The sequence below is a fragment of the Clarias gariepinus genome, chromosome 15 (genome assembly GCF_024256425.1).
Source record: "Clarias gariepinus isolate MV-2021 ecotype Netherlands chromosome 15, CGAR_prim_01v2, whole genome shotgun sequence".
Classification (NCBI taxonomy): Eukaryota; Metazoa; Chordata; class Actinopteri; order Siluriformes; family Clariidae; genus Clarias; species Clarias gariepinus.
In genome coordinates this window covers 11,813,973-11,828,949 of record NC_071114.1, presented here as the reverse complement: position 1 = coordinate 11,828,949, position 14,977 = coordinate 11,813,973, and the positions used below count along the sequence as shown (strand labels likewise).

At 36.0% G+C, this 14,977-nt stretch overlaps 1 protein-coding gene across 1 annotated transcript in view; it reads left to right on the top strand.

Annotated features, from left to right (window-relative positions):
* Positions 1-14,977, top strand: part of LOC128543257 (inactive N-acetylated-alpha-linked acidic dipeptidase-like protein 2) — a 318,759-nt gene that overhangs the window by 125,606 nt on the left and 178,176 nt on the right. The window lies entirely within an intron of this gene.

Below are 14,977 nucleotides of genomic sequence, written 5' to 3'. Positions count from 1 at the left end.
ATTACATAACAAGGATCAGAGACAAGAGTTCATTTCTGTATAGAACAAAAGAACATGAGGACTTTTCATGGGTTAAACTGGAAACAGTTGAAAGTGATCATAATACAGTAGGGAGACAACCAGTGATGAGACATAGGTAGAGACAAGACATAAACCAAAACAAAAGCACATGGCAATGTAAACAAACACTAGACAATGGCGAAGTAGGCACCATGGGGTTTACTGTGCTGAGCCACTTCATGCTGTGCACGACATCAGGTAAAATACATTACACAATGAACCACTCAACACACTGTTTTCTCCTGTGCATTCATTGTGACTGAGGTGAGAAATAAAGCTGAGAAGGGAGAACTTGTCAAAACTCGGTATTTAGGAAAACCTGATATGTTCCTCTATAAATGGGGCAATCACAGTGTTTGTGCACCTCCTAGTTGGCTAGTCACAGTATATTGAATAAAGGTTGTGAAATTAATTTGCAGGCTCACCGTCTTTGAGAATGTAGAAGGAGCTAGAAACTACAAAGTTATTCCAATCCAAATCCCTTAATTTAAAAAAGCCCCAACTGAAAAATAACAATACCAAATTTTGTACACAGCAGCTTTAACTCGACTTCATTGTAACTAAATAACGAACAAGCAACTGTTTTTGTACTGTGGTTATCCTAATTTAGTCTTTGTAATTTGCCATCTACCAGCCAGCTTACTTTATTACATGAAAGCGAACAACCTAAAAGGGGGGGGTAACACATGATTTCTCCTAGATATAATACCGCCAACTTTTTTCTCCAGACTGCATCATGGGGCAGCACACACACAGGATAACATTATTCACCCACTTCCCAGTACATGAGCTCACCGATGCCCATGGTTGAGTAATGTCACTGTGACTGATGGAGAGAGACTGTATGCCATCCCTACTACCCAGAGAACAGGCCAGTTTTTTTCCTCTTTTAGACTTTCAGCTACAGATGGCTGTAAGATCACTGAGATTCAATCTCTAGAGCATACGGTGAAAAAAATTCTGTTGAAACGCATGCAAGCATGGTCAGGGTTAAAGCAAAAATAATGATTAGGATTGATTATCAAAATGAGATAATCGTGTACATTACAAAAACTAGGCTAGACATTATCAAGACAAATTCTAAATGTAGATAATTGTGTATGTGTTTAAGATATGTACTTTTATACATGAATCATCACAGAGCATGAGTGTTGTTTAAAAAATGCCATTCTGTCCTAAGACACAGGCCTTGAGATGTCTGCTGCAAAAGCAGTACAAAAGATATACTGTAAAAACAAAGTAAATACATTCAACCGTAGTGTTGGTGTATGATGATGATTTGATTTTATTCTCATGTTTTTTATAAAGGGGCGTTTAAATAAAACTGAGACTTGCGATGACAATTCTCATGAATAAAGGTGTAAAATAGATTTTTTTTTACAAAAATTTACAGAACTACAGTAATACTTTCGCTGAACATGGCACTGGGCATTTAGGCCAAACAACTCCACTTTGATCTCATCTGCCCATATTGTTCCAGAATCGTGTGATTTGTGAACCTCAATCATGCTTCCATGTTCTTTTTCTCACAAGAAGTTTTTTGTTGGCACCCTTCCGAACAAACCATATTTTTTTCAGTCTAACTGTGCTGTCGCAGAGGTAAACGTTTAACATCCCTAGTGAGGGGTCTAAGATGGATCTAAGATGTAGCTCTTGTGCTTTTTGTATTTCTCAATCTGACCATGGGGTGAATGTGCTGGTATGTCCACTCCTAGGGAAAATTGGCAACTGTCTTGATTGCTTTTTTATTTATAAATAATCTTTTTCACTACAAAGTGGTTGGAAAAGGTTTTATAACCCTTTTCAGACTAATGTTCATCAAGAATTGCTTTTCTAAGACCAATGCTTATGTCTTCTCCTCTTGGCATTGTGTTAACACACACCTGACCAAACCAGTAACCGTCAAACTTCTGCTTTTATAGAGGTCTGCATGCTTGCAGTTAATCAAGCACTGATGATTAGCTGCACCTGGCTGCTCTTATATTTTGTGAAAGCACTGCGAGGGTACTTACTCTAGTGTTGCCCAAATGTTTTTTTTTTTTCTTTTTGGCTTCCTTTTTGTTGTTCTGTTTCGTTTTGTTGTTCGTCTCAGGTTATGTTTACCAAACAATGAGACTCGCTATGCTGAGAGGATTTTGTATGTTTTTACACAAATACAATTTTAGACATGACTGTATATTGTATCTTATGCATGGTAAAGTTATGCTCAGTACTTCACGTCTTTATTTTGCATACAACATAACAGAACCTTGAACTGATATTAGCCTCATTTATGCATGTGATTTATTTAAGATAAGTCTTTTGTAATACTGATATACCAATACTGTTTAACATTCCATTCTGATTCAACAGAAGTTGTTGGTTAATTTTCTTTATCAGCATTTCAGACGGTACCTTCATTTGCAAGGTATAAATGAAAGCACGGACTGGGCACATAAACGGATCATAACTGTTAATACAGTATAGTGTGGACTTCGGTGAGGAAATGTTTACTTAGCATTTATTGAAGGAGTTTCCAGTTTCATCATTTTGTAACAGTCAGCAATAAAATTGTTCATTCATTTATTTATTTTTCCGACACTGGACCTTTTTGTGAGGTGAGATATTTGTTTAATATTTGTTAATATATCTTTTTATTCTTTAACTGCAAGTATGAGAATAAACATTGAAAAATGACTGATTGTATAGTTCTTATAAATTATAACCAACTTGTTTCATGGTCAGGGTCGAGGTAGAGCAGGGGACACTGGGCATTATGCAGAAACACACCTCAGTTTGTAGCCAGTCTACCACATGCATATACTGTATGCAGAGACACCCAGGGGCAAATCAACTGCAAAATCTTATGTCAATAGTGTCTTCTATGTTTCTTTTACATAAATGTTCACACTAAATAGGCAATCTCATTATTTGGGATTTTAGTTAATCAAGACCTTGTCTTATACCATGACACTTGGCTGCACCCTAAAATCAAAGCATTAGCCTAAAATTTTTATATAGTTACAAATCCTAATTGTGCTTTTCATGTTGCATATTCTGAGCATGTGTTCCTAGCAGGCGATATTTGATAACAGATGACATATTGGAACGAATGCAGTCTTAGCGTAGAAAGATGGAATTTTGTATCATCTCTACTTCCTATTATGGCTGTTTAGGTTTTAATGCTGCTCTAAAAGGTTTCTTTTCTAACAAAAAAGAACAGAAAGGGTGTAAGTTTTTTCTGTTTAGGTTGTGCTGTTGTGTTGAATATCAGCATGGTGGTAATGTGGCCATAGAGTGCTATAGATATCACAGACCTGTTTTTTTAATACAACTATTACATAAAAAAACATTTATTATCAACAAAATTATATGTTATTTGTATAATGTATTGGTATTTAACCAATTATTTTTCTTCAACAAAACATATAAGTAGTTTGAATTTTGATGGTACAGTAGTATGCACTTAACAATTGAGGTGGTGGTCAATCCTGAGATCTGATTTACTTTAAATTACCATTAAATCTGCTTTAGAATATTCGCTAACTTTCCGGTTCCTGGGTTAAATCCCAGATAGTGTTAAATGGAAAGCTAATTCGCTAGAGTGTACAATCCCTTGTTCCATACACCAAGTAGTGCTTTTGATCAGTAGTTAGAGAGGAATTTGGGTGTCAGCCTTGTGTTAAAAGATGGCTTTTAAGCTCACATTAGCCATGAGCAAAATAACACAGATGGTTTAGAAGTGTTTCCGAATGACTTGGAGGCAGTTAATAAAGCCTTGTATAAGATGGCATAAATTTATTACATTATTTCTTTTTATCGTTCTTTTCCTTATGCTGTAAGTGCTTTAGTGACTGGTTTTGACTGTGGGTTTTGGCAAGCAGCTGCTCTCCCCTCTTTCAGTACAGTGGATTGTACATACCTACTTTCACACATGCTGGTAACCAACAGTTATTGTACTTATAAAACATTGTGATGCAGAGTGTTACATACTGTATAGTAAATTCCTCTAAATCACCACTAGTGGAATGTTTCTCATCCAATCGTATTACTTAGTTGTAACTTGTGTAAAGGTGATTATAACACGCACAGTTAAAGAAAGTGTGTGACTGAGAGGGAGGGAGAGAGAAAAGGATAGACAGAGAAATGACTGTCTCGGAGGACAAGTGTAGTAGAAATACCTAAACCAAAGCCCATCTCTCTTTGCACAAAGCCTTGTCTTGATGCTAGTTTACATTTACATTTACATTTAGTCATTTAGCAGACGCTCTTATCCAGAGCGACTTACATTTTTATCTCATTACACATCTGAGCAGTTGAGGGTTAAGGGCCTTGCTCAAGGGCCCAACAGTGGCAACTTGGTGGTTGTGGGGTTCGAACCTGGGATTTCAGCTCTAGTTTACTGTACAAGCAGATCTGAGGAGGATAGTACAGAACACTTTTGTGTCTCATTTACAAGTGATAATTTGTGTAAGGAACTGCATGTTAAAGCCAAGTCTTATTTAACACAGTTCCTATTTATCAAAATGTCTCATAGCTTAACTTGCTAAACTGTTTAACACATGTGAGCTTGATATTGGTGCACATCTGTCCCTATAACAATATTATGAGGGATTCTTAAGTCCAAATGGTACAGTACAGATGGCTACCATTTGCCCTTGCAGATGCTGCCTTTTGGTTGATAATCAGCTGTACCTATTTTTTAAGGGCTTATTTTATATGGCAATATAGATGCTGGAATGGAATAAATAGCACCTGTCACATATATAATTTATTCATTTATATTTAAAAAAATAATAATAAATAACACAAGCACTGAATGATATGTTAATTTTAACTATTTATGTTTATTGATGATCTAACTGTTAATAGAATCAGCAAGATTTATTCTAAACTAAATAAAGCTATACATTGTCCACAGGTAACAAATACTTATGGATCTAGGTATTTACCCTTTTTTTTTAACCTAAATCAGCTTTATAAAAATAAAGTGGGTTTGTTCTTTCAACTGAGTTTTTCTTTTGTTAATTTTGACTATAACATGTTCTTGTTTTGTACAATTACAGCCTTTACAGTTGACACCTTTAGTTTTAGATTAACCTTTTTCCTGCTTCTTCTATTCTTCATAACTAAAGCCAGTGTTAGCATGTTCCGCATTTAAGGCTCAGTATGATGTGAACTGGAACAGATTGAAGCAGATGAGAATTTACTTCAGTAAAAAAATCAGGAGGAAATGAAACACTGAAATGAAAGTAATAATAAATAACTAATTATGCAACAAACACAGCTTACAATTTCTCATTTGAGGTAATATTAATTCAGAACATGGCTCTGAACATGGCATTTTTTTTGTTGACTTGATTTTAATCCATTTATTGGTTTTCTTCTCATTTAAGGAAATGTACTGAAGTGTAAACAACAAACTATCTAACACCAGCTGCTATGAGAATTTCAGCTCTGTTGTGGGTTCTAATGTAAAGAGTTTTAGTGCTCTACTGAGATATGCCTTATCTTCTTATGTATCTACCTGCTGTCATACGACTTGCTCATCTATCTATCTATCTATCTATCTATCTATCTATCTATCTATCTATCTATCTATCTATCTATCTATCTATCTATGCAAGTTGTGTTTGTGTCTTTCTCAGTTTAGCATGGACGTCCCTTCTCTTCCCTTCTTTTTCACCCCATTTATTTTAAATTGTACATTTATCTCCACTCAGTAGATGTCTGCTTTTACTTTGTGATTCTGTTATTTTTCTGGAATTTCCTTTCTGCATCTGCTTGCCAATAACTTTAAAAGAATAGAACACCAGCTTATGTTGTGAATTGATACGATGTTTTTTCTTCATGAAAAACAGCAGAAGGTCTGCCAATGGTAAGAAAAAACGATATTGTTTTTTAGCTTAGAAATGTTGCTGTTACTGTATCAGTATGTTAAATAGATGTGTGTTTGTTTTAGTATTCATGCAACCTTTACTTATTCTACAAATGTGTGTACAGTACGTGTGTTTACATTCTGCATGAAGTAATCCACTTAGCAAAAATTTGCACCCACTCGTTTATAAAAAAAGACAGCTTATAAAACAGCACTTTATCAATTACATTCTTTTTTGACATTTTATTATATACCACTTAAATCAGGTGTTCCTTTAGTTTGACATTAAACCTGACAAACGTTGCCCTGAAAAAATATTCATGTATCAAATGTTTAAAAAAAAAAAAAAAAGCAGAATTTACACTAAATTAAAATATACAAGTTGAACAAAAATAAAGAATAGTATGTTAATTTTAAACTAATTAAATAAAATTATGGACATTTGCAAACTTAAATTATTGTAGTGAAAGAAAAATCAATACGTAAAAGCTACTAGAGGCCAATTTTTGTGTGTGTCAAGTGTAAAACTAAGTCTTTAATAGCTGTTTATGGTGCAGAATGTTGTAGTAAGTAAACATGCTGTTAGGAGATTGAGTTTAATGTTGCTGTCTGTGTTGAGGTTTAGCACATCTAATGTGCTGCTGAAATGAAGTATATTAATAAATGTAGGTTTAAATGTGTGCATGTTGCACTGCACTAGTCTGGCAAACCATCCAGTATGAATTCCTGCTTAACACCTGATGCAACCAGATTTAGGATACAGCATTTACTAGAGATTAATAAAAGAAGGAATAGAAAGTTTCACATGTCTCCATGTCTAAAACAACCCCCTTGTGGCACTTCCTAATTCCTTATATGGTAATACTTCATATAGCCTGTTTCTGGAAAAAAATATTTATGCAACTGTCTAATGGCTCACTGGAACACTTTTGTCTAACCACAACATGCTAATGTGCTTCTTATCTTCTGTCTGTCTCTGCGTCTCTATATGAATTACATGTTAATGACTTCTGTTCTTGTGATGTACGGGATGTAACAACGGGCGACTGGCCGAAAGCTTCTAGACATGTTCTCGTTCTCGAAAATTCTGACATTCATCCATGCCTGACTAAAATTTACTGACATCCATGTACAGTACATGTGTCACTGTGACTCTTCTAGCATTTGTAAGTGTAGGACACATCAAACACTAATTCTTCCTTTAATTTATTTTAAACTTAACATGCAGTTTTATGTTGGCTTTAATTAATGTAACTTGGGAACACCATCCATAAATAATGTATATTAAAGTTATATTACACATACATTATACAGAAATTATTTCCACTGGGAGGTAAAAAGTTAAAATTCATAGATTTCAAGCATTTGCAGTGGCAGTTTAACTGCAATGGTGGATTTTTTTTTTTTTTTGAGAAGCATAGTGTTAGGGCAATAGTGCAATATAACTTGAATTTATTTACCAACAACAACAAAAAACATATGATATGTAGATGCATAACAAAGTGGTTTTCTTTCATAAGATCACTTTCTCTTCTCTTTTTTTTAGGGTCATATTCAGAGTCAGGGAAAAAAGATGGATTAATATTTATGCATGGATAGATGGGGGAGGCAATATTATCATGCTTTCAATAAACTATTTTGTGTTAGTTAATTAATAACGTGAATTAAATGGATTAATAAATAAGTATTAATAAGACTTAATAATTACAAGATATGTAGGAATAATTAAGAATATGTATCTGTTATGTTAATTTAAAATTTTTATCATTTTCTTAATGCACATATGTGCTATTTATCTCCTACTTACTGTATGTGTGTAACAGAACTCCGAATATGGCCACAATGCATAAGGAAGGGATTTAATGCAATAAACCAGTCTTGTACAGTGCATTAACCCATGTCACCTGCAGAGACACTGTGCAAAAGCCTACATTTTTATTACAATAGCTTAATCTGGAGTACCTGTTTAACACCCGTATAGATAGAGCTAAACCATCACTTCAAATCACTTCATTTTGCCCTTTCCCATGGGGCTCATGTAGCTCTCAGGAAACCCTGGAAGGCTGTCATTAACTAAGCATGCCTGCATGACTCCCTTGTGAGACCCCAGAAGCCTTTCTTTATCACTGTAAACCCAACTATGTGTCACCAGTTCTGAATTGGATGGATCGACTCAGTGAGAAGAGGTGATCACTGGCACACTTAGGCATCACTTTGCATTACCCGTCCAATTGTCTTCCTGCCATCAGACAGTGTGTTCAACCTACAGTACATCCTGAAATAAAAACGCTGCCTTTTATCTTGTGTCTAAGGGGCTCGGGTGGAGTTCACCTTCATTTTTTATTGGTTTTTACTGACTGTTTTAACAACTGATGTATTTTCTGCTTCTTTTAATATTGTGTTATACTGCGTGTAGGAAAAACAAGTATTCTAAATTATTGTTTTGAAAGCTCCCAGCCTGTCTGTTCATGCCCAAGTGTTTAACCAACAATATTATAGCATTGGCTGCAGGTACGGGTACAGGTATTCCACACTTTAAAATCCACTGTTTCATTAATTGAAAACTGTAAAGCATTTGTAGTAGTACAAAAGAAATAAACTATACTTTAGAGTTACATGTACAATAGCTATAATATCGGCTCAGGAGGTGGCACAGGCGTTTAGCGGTTAGCACTGTCACTTTGCATCGCCAAGGTCTGGGGTTTGAATCTCCCTTCTGATTTTTGTGCATGGAGTTCGCATGGGTAATCATGAGCCACAAATGGGGAGTTTTCCTGGGTACTCCGTTTCCTTCTCATATTTCAAAGGGTTCTACATCCAATGTAGGCTGTTTGGTGTTTATTAGGTTTTATAGTGTTTGATCTTGTGCCACTTCTGGGACGAATTATGCTCATAATCCAAGGTTCCACTATATATATATATATTATTATTATAATTATTATTATTATTATTAATTTTAAATTGTCAAATATGCCTCACCTGCAATCTCACTATCATAACAGGACCAAAATGTTGTGAGAGACTGACAGTCATGAAGGAATTGATTTTCATGTTTTGCTGCTAAAGGTGGAACTGCAAGTTATTGAATTAGGGGGTGGAGAAACGTTATATGTTGTACGAGATTAAGTTTGCAGAATACTAAGACCTGCCACAATTACACAATTACAGTTTTACACTCAATAGTACATACTTCAATTAATTAAAGGTTATACACATTTGGGGAACAAATCAATGACAATACTGGTGTAGAGACAGGAAAAGAACAAAAAAATTGCATATGGGATAAAATAAACTGGAGCATATAGAGGACAAGGAGCCATGTGCAAATGGCATTTGCCCCTTTGGGAATAGTGTCATATATGATTGCCTATCTAAATTACGATAAATCCCCACGACACAAAAATGTTACTGGACTATTTAAAATGAGTACTTTTTTCAATTATGCTAAATCACTTGAAGGTGTCATCCCCTCCCCTTTTGAATGATGACCCTGTTTAAAAACGCCACAAAGGAAACCATGTTGTATGCATACATATGTAGCCTGCTTATACGCAGCAAATGAGCACACTTTGTTTTCTATCCTATTGATTTTTCTGTCCATTGAAGATCATTTGCCTGGTTATGGGTAGCAGAAAAACCTCTGGCCTAATGTAATGCATTGTAATGTGCATGAGACTACTGCAGTGTTTCCAAAGGCCTCCTCCCCCTCCTTCTTTTTGAATAATGTCCTTGTCGTTCAGGAGCAAAGGAGAGCATATTGTATGCATACTCTATGTACATTCCTACCCGCAGTGAATGAACAGTATTATCAGGTCTATTGATTGTTATGGGTCTTGTACATCATTTTCTATGTTATAAGGAAGAATTGCCTGTAAATTTATGCATGTGTTTAAATACAGTATGTATGGTTTTGAATACTGTAGGTTTAGTTTGTTAACCCTATCACACTTGCTTGGAAATGGCGCTTTCTATATTGCTACAAAATGTTTAATTTTTGAAGTATCAGCAACTTTTTATTTGGTTCGTCTGCCAATGTGTACATTTATCACAAGACTATGTGTGTGCGTGCACACATTTAGACAGAATCCAAGGCTGTATTCCAAATGGTGCAATGCATACTAAGTAGAATGCATTAATAGTAATGAAACAAACAGTGCAATGACATACAGTTAAGTATGATACTATGCAATTTGTGTGCGGTTCAAGTGTTCGTGACTTTTGGTTGTTAAGTTCCATTAAGTTAAGCTTTTATTTGCCACATATACATTAATGCACAGTGAAATTCTTTCTTTGCATATCCCAGCATAACTGGGGTCAGTGCGCAGGGTCAGTCATGATACAGCACCCCTGGAGTAAATAGAGTTAAGGCCCTTGCTCAAGGACCCAAAAATGGCAACCTGGTGGAGCTGGGAGCTTTCGATCATTAACCCAGTGCCTAGCCCTCTGAGTTACCACTGCCCCTTGTTCAACATTGTTGCTTACTCACTCACTCTCTCCCTCCTTTTCCATATCCCAGCCTATCCCTGGAGAATTAGGGCATGAGGTCGGGTACACCCTGGACAGGGTGCCAATCCAACAGAGGGCACACACATGCACACGCTCATTCAGCGTGTGCTATATGTAATTTGGGAATGCCAATCAGTCTTTGGACTGTTGGAGGAAACTGGAGAATCCAGAGAAAACCAGAAGAAGCAGCAATGCCAATGCCTCACCAAGCTTCTGCAGTGCAATTGTTTTATAATCATGTCATAAACAGCACATAATCAACAAAACGAACCAGTCACCTAATGTTAACTAGTTAGTTCAAGTATGATTTCTGTTTGAGCCTGAAGACATGAACTTTCCCTGAGGCTCTGTGTCTCACAAGCCAACATAAAGAGTATAGAACGAAAGTGTAACACCTGGTCATCATACCTAGTTTTTTTTTTATTTCTAAAAGTAATCTGTTTGTCTTGTTTTCAAGCTAATCATGAATGTTCAGAACAGCCAGAAAGTATCATCTAAAATTAGAGAACAAATAGCCATGACAAGAGGGCTTGAATTGCACACTCCCATTTAAATTTATACAAGTTAAGAAACCTTCTTTTACTTAGTCTGCTATTCGAAATAGAGAATTTGTAGGTGGAATAGGATGCAAATAAGTTACATCACTTAATAGGTCAGCTCTTATTCTTTTAACTTTACAATTTCGCAAATATCTTTAATCTTTGGCTTCGTGTGCTTAAACACTACAACCCTCTTCAGAAACTCAAGGGTAAAATAAAGGCTGGGCACGTTTTATATGGCACAGGGTTCATTGCTGCTGGTATTATCATCCATAATAGCAATAGCCACCCAGACAGACTCTGACAAGAGACATAGCCTCTGCCTAAGCAACCTCTAGTGACCGCATTCACCAGCAAAAAGGATACACCACCTGTCAATCAAATCCACTCTACTGCATTTAATTAACTCACTTAAATGTCAATGGTGAGGAGTTCGACTTCAACACTCACTCCTGCACATTCACTGTGGCAAGAAAACAAACTGCAGACAACATGAAGCCAACATGAAATATGTTGACAGTTATACAATACATCTTGTTTGACAGGATAATCATTTTAAAACACAGACAACCAAAATCCCCCCGCAACTGCCTTGAGACAGTGTTTGCAAAAATGTGCGGTTTTCTTTCTCAGCACAAGCTTGGGGATGCTTTAGCATGATGTCTATATTATCCTCAGCAACAGATGGCACCAAATGAAAATCATGCCATCATGGAAAACTTGGGCCGACAGCAGTCTTTAAGCTCGGCTTGTGTGAGAGCACAGTGCCTCTTCCCTAGGCCCTGGAGTGGGTATCCATCACCAAGGCAAGCTGTTGAGCATGTCACCCTGCTGTGTGGGCATCAGCCCAGACATTTCTGTTATTCTTCTATGCGCCATGCCATGAGCTTCACTATTCTCTATCCTGATTTGATTCACAGCTTCAGTGCTGTTTAGACTGATTTGGACTGACCTTTATTTTGTTGAATTTGACGGATTAATTATAACTGTAAAATGCAATCAAATGTTGTCCAAAAAAAGTGACATTTAATGTTTTACATATGTTTTTTTTTCCTTAAATTCTTTTCTGTGCCCAAAAACTATATAACACTATACAGATCGGTAGGCAGTAAAACAAAAAATACTAGTGAAAAAAATGCAGTAGTCTCAAGCATAATTTGTGCAGTTTTGGAGGGAATTTGACAAAAAGAGAATCTTCCACAGACTTTAAAACATCATACTTGCTGTTTTTTTTTGTTTTTTTTTCTCATGCAAAACATTCAGTTCTAAAGATTGGTACTTTCCAAAACTGTTAGCATATTCCTGACTGGTTTGTAATTTTATTTTGAGAACATCCTGATTTACTGACTCGTTGTTAAGATGTGTTGTACATCAGCACAGTGAAACATTACCTTTGGCAGAATGTCACACTTGGAAAGCTTCTTCAAATACAGCTATGCTGTATTGCTCTTTTGCCCAAAAAAAAAAAAAAAAAAAAAGACCCAGGTGTATAGCTGTTCAGTGATCATGGCAAGTAATAAAAGCACACATGAATAAGACAGAATTGAATTGAATCGTACTGTTGAGAGCTGTTTCATGTTGGCAGAGCGAAAGCGATAGCAATCTGTTTGATTGGAAGGTTTTGGAGGTTGTTGGGGTTTTATTCATCATTGTATTTTATTGTCTTGGAGCGAGGACAGCACAATGCCCTCGTGAGTCTTTGATGCTAACGATATGAAAAAAGTAAGGTAAATAGAAACATTCTCTTGAACACATTCAGTGTAATAAAAATGTGAATGATGTGGATTCTTAAGTAAATTAATAACCAAATAAATAAATGAACAAACAAACAAACAAACAAATAACAGTAGGGGACAATGTCTTTATCTGTATCTGCTTTACTTATTCATTTTGTTTTCAATTTAAACCACAAGCAAACATACTGTATATGCATAATTAGGTTAAGGCTATCAAATAACTATAAAATGGTTAAGGCTTTGGCTTGCTAATCGGACCCCACCATTGTTAAGTCCTTGGGCAGGACTCTTAAACCTGTGCCCATACAACCCAGCCATTGTATTTAGTGCCAGTTCTAAACGTGGTTTGAGAATGGGAGGGTTGTGACAGGAAGGAATCAAGTGTAAATCCTGTGCCAAATCTTGTGGATCGGATGATCTGGCATGATGACCCCCTAGGACAAAAAGGGACAAAGAGTCTTGAGGAAAAAAAAGTTTAATGGATACTAAAAAAGAATAATTGTGCATTTGTGCAAAATAATTAGTGTGTAGTTTTATTATCAGTGGCTGTGCATACCATATTTGCCCCAGAATGGAATGTTCATTTTGCATAAAAACAAACTAGTCCATTTTTATGATTAGTATAAAAGTCATTAAATGTTTATTTTAAGTTGAATTTGGAGAAACCATGTGTGATGTTAGTTATGTTAAGCTATTATAGTATTTTCTTGTTTGAACTGTTCATTGCAAAAAGCTGAAAGATGCCAATAAATCTACGTTGCAGTGGGGGTTTAATAATTCAGACTGCCACTATATGTGGCATTTCTATGTGAAATAAATTCACTGTCATTTTAAGAAATATAAAAGCAATCTATTGTCTATAATATAATATAAACCACCAACTGCCGTGAGACTGTTTTTTATTCATCAAGCAAACAAACCAAACAAGAAAATCAGAAATCAGAATCATAACACATGCAAAGGTCAGGCAGTGTGCAAACAACATTAACAGACCCAGGCTAAAACTATAAAAGGGAAGCAGAAGCAGAGGCAAAAGAAATATCACACAGAGTATCAATGCTTAAAAATGACTGCCTGAAAGAAGCACAGAATGTGTACTTTGCAGCCCAAATGTAGAGTTGAGAGTCTTTAATTCTCTCTCTCTCTCTCTCTGTGAGTGGAGTGAGAGAGAAGAAAAGAGAGAGGGGTGCATAGTCAGTAGTCAGGTTAATCTGAATGCATGAGAGTCTGTGGTCTGGTGGGCAATCATTTAGTGTAAACCCAAAATCTCCTAACAATATTCCCAAAATCTCCACTTACTGGTATGTACAGTGGCATGAAAGGTTTAAGCCAGGAGATGGGAAACAACAGAACAAAACAGCTGTAGTATGACGGGTCAAACAAGTGAGATACCATTATTGATACATTAGAGGACTTTGAATGGGGCAGTGTAGTGGCCGACCAATTTCCTGTACCTACCCTCCTTCATGGGCAGTTCCTTGGTACAGAGAAACACTTGATATCTAGTTTCAGAATTGGAGTACCCTCTTACTGGTCAGCATATCTCTTAGTTCCCTGGATGGCTCATTCTAGTTGGTGACACAGTCACTCTCAGAACTGTTCACTCCTCGGGAATCAGCTGTCAACAGCAGATGAATCCATGGGGTTTGCTTTCCATGGGAATAGCAGTGGTTGTTACCCCAGGATGCACCGTAAGAGGAGGAAAGCTTGGTTCCTAAGTGCTGGCGTAGGTTTTCAGTGTATATATATAAATTATATATACTTTATAGTATATGTTGTTGGACTGTTGTCTGCTCCAAAGAGAAGTCACCACAGCTGACCATTCGTTCTGGATACAACTTGAAAGCCAGATACTACGGTGGCCGTGAAGTGCAAAACAAATTACTAAAACTGAAAACAAAATAACAAAACCCAAAACAAAATAACAAATTCAAAACCAAATTAACAAAACGGAAAACAAAATAACTAATATCTGACTGGCCTAGAAGTGCAATACAAATTAACAAAACAGAAAACAAATTAAAAACCAAATAACAAAACCCAAAACAATTTTTTTGAAGAAGGGGAGTTTTGTTGTTTTTGGTTTTGTTATTTTGTTTTCAGATTTGTTAATTTGGGTGCTGGGTGGGAATAGAACCTGGACCTTTTGCATGGGAGGCGAGACACCTACAACTGAGCCACCAATGCTCTTATATACATATATTTTATATACTTGATTAAATTAAAGCTAAAAGTCTAGATTTTAATATTGATTGCTTAATTTCCATTGTGGTGTACAG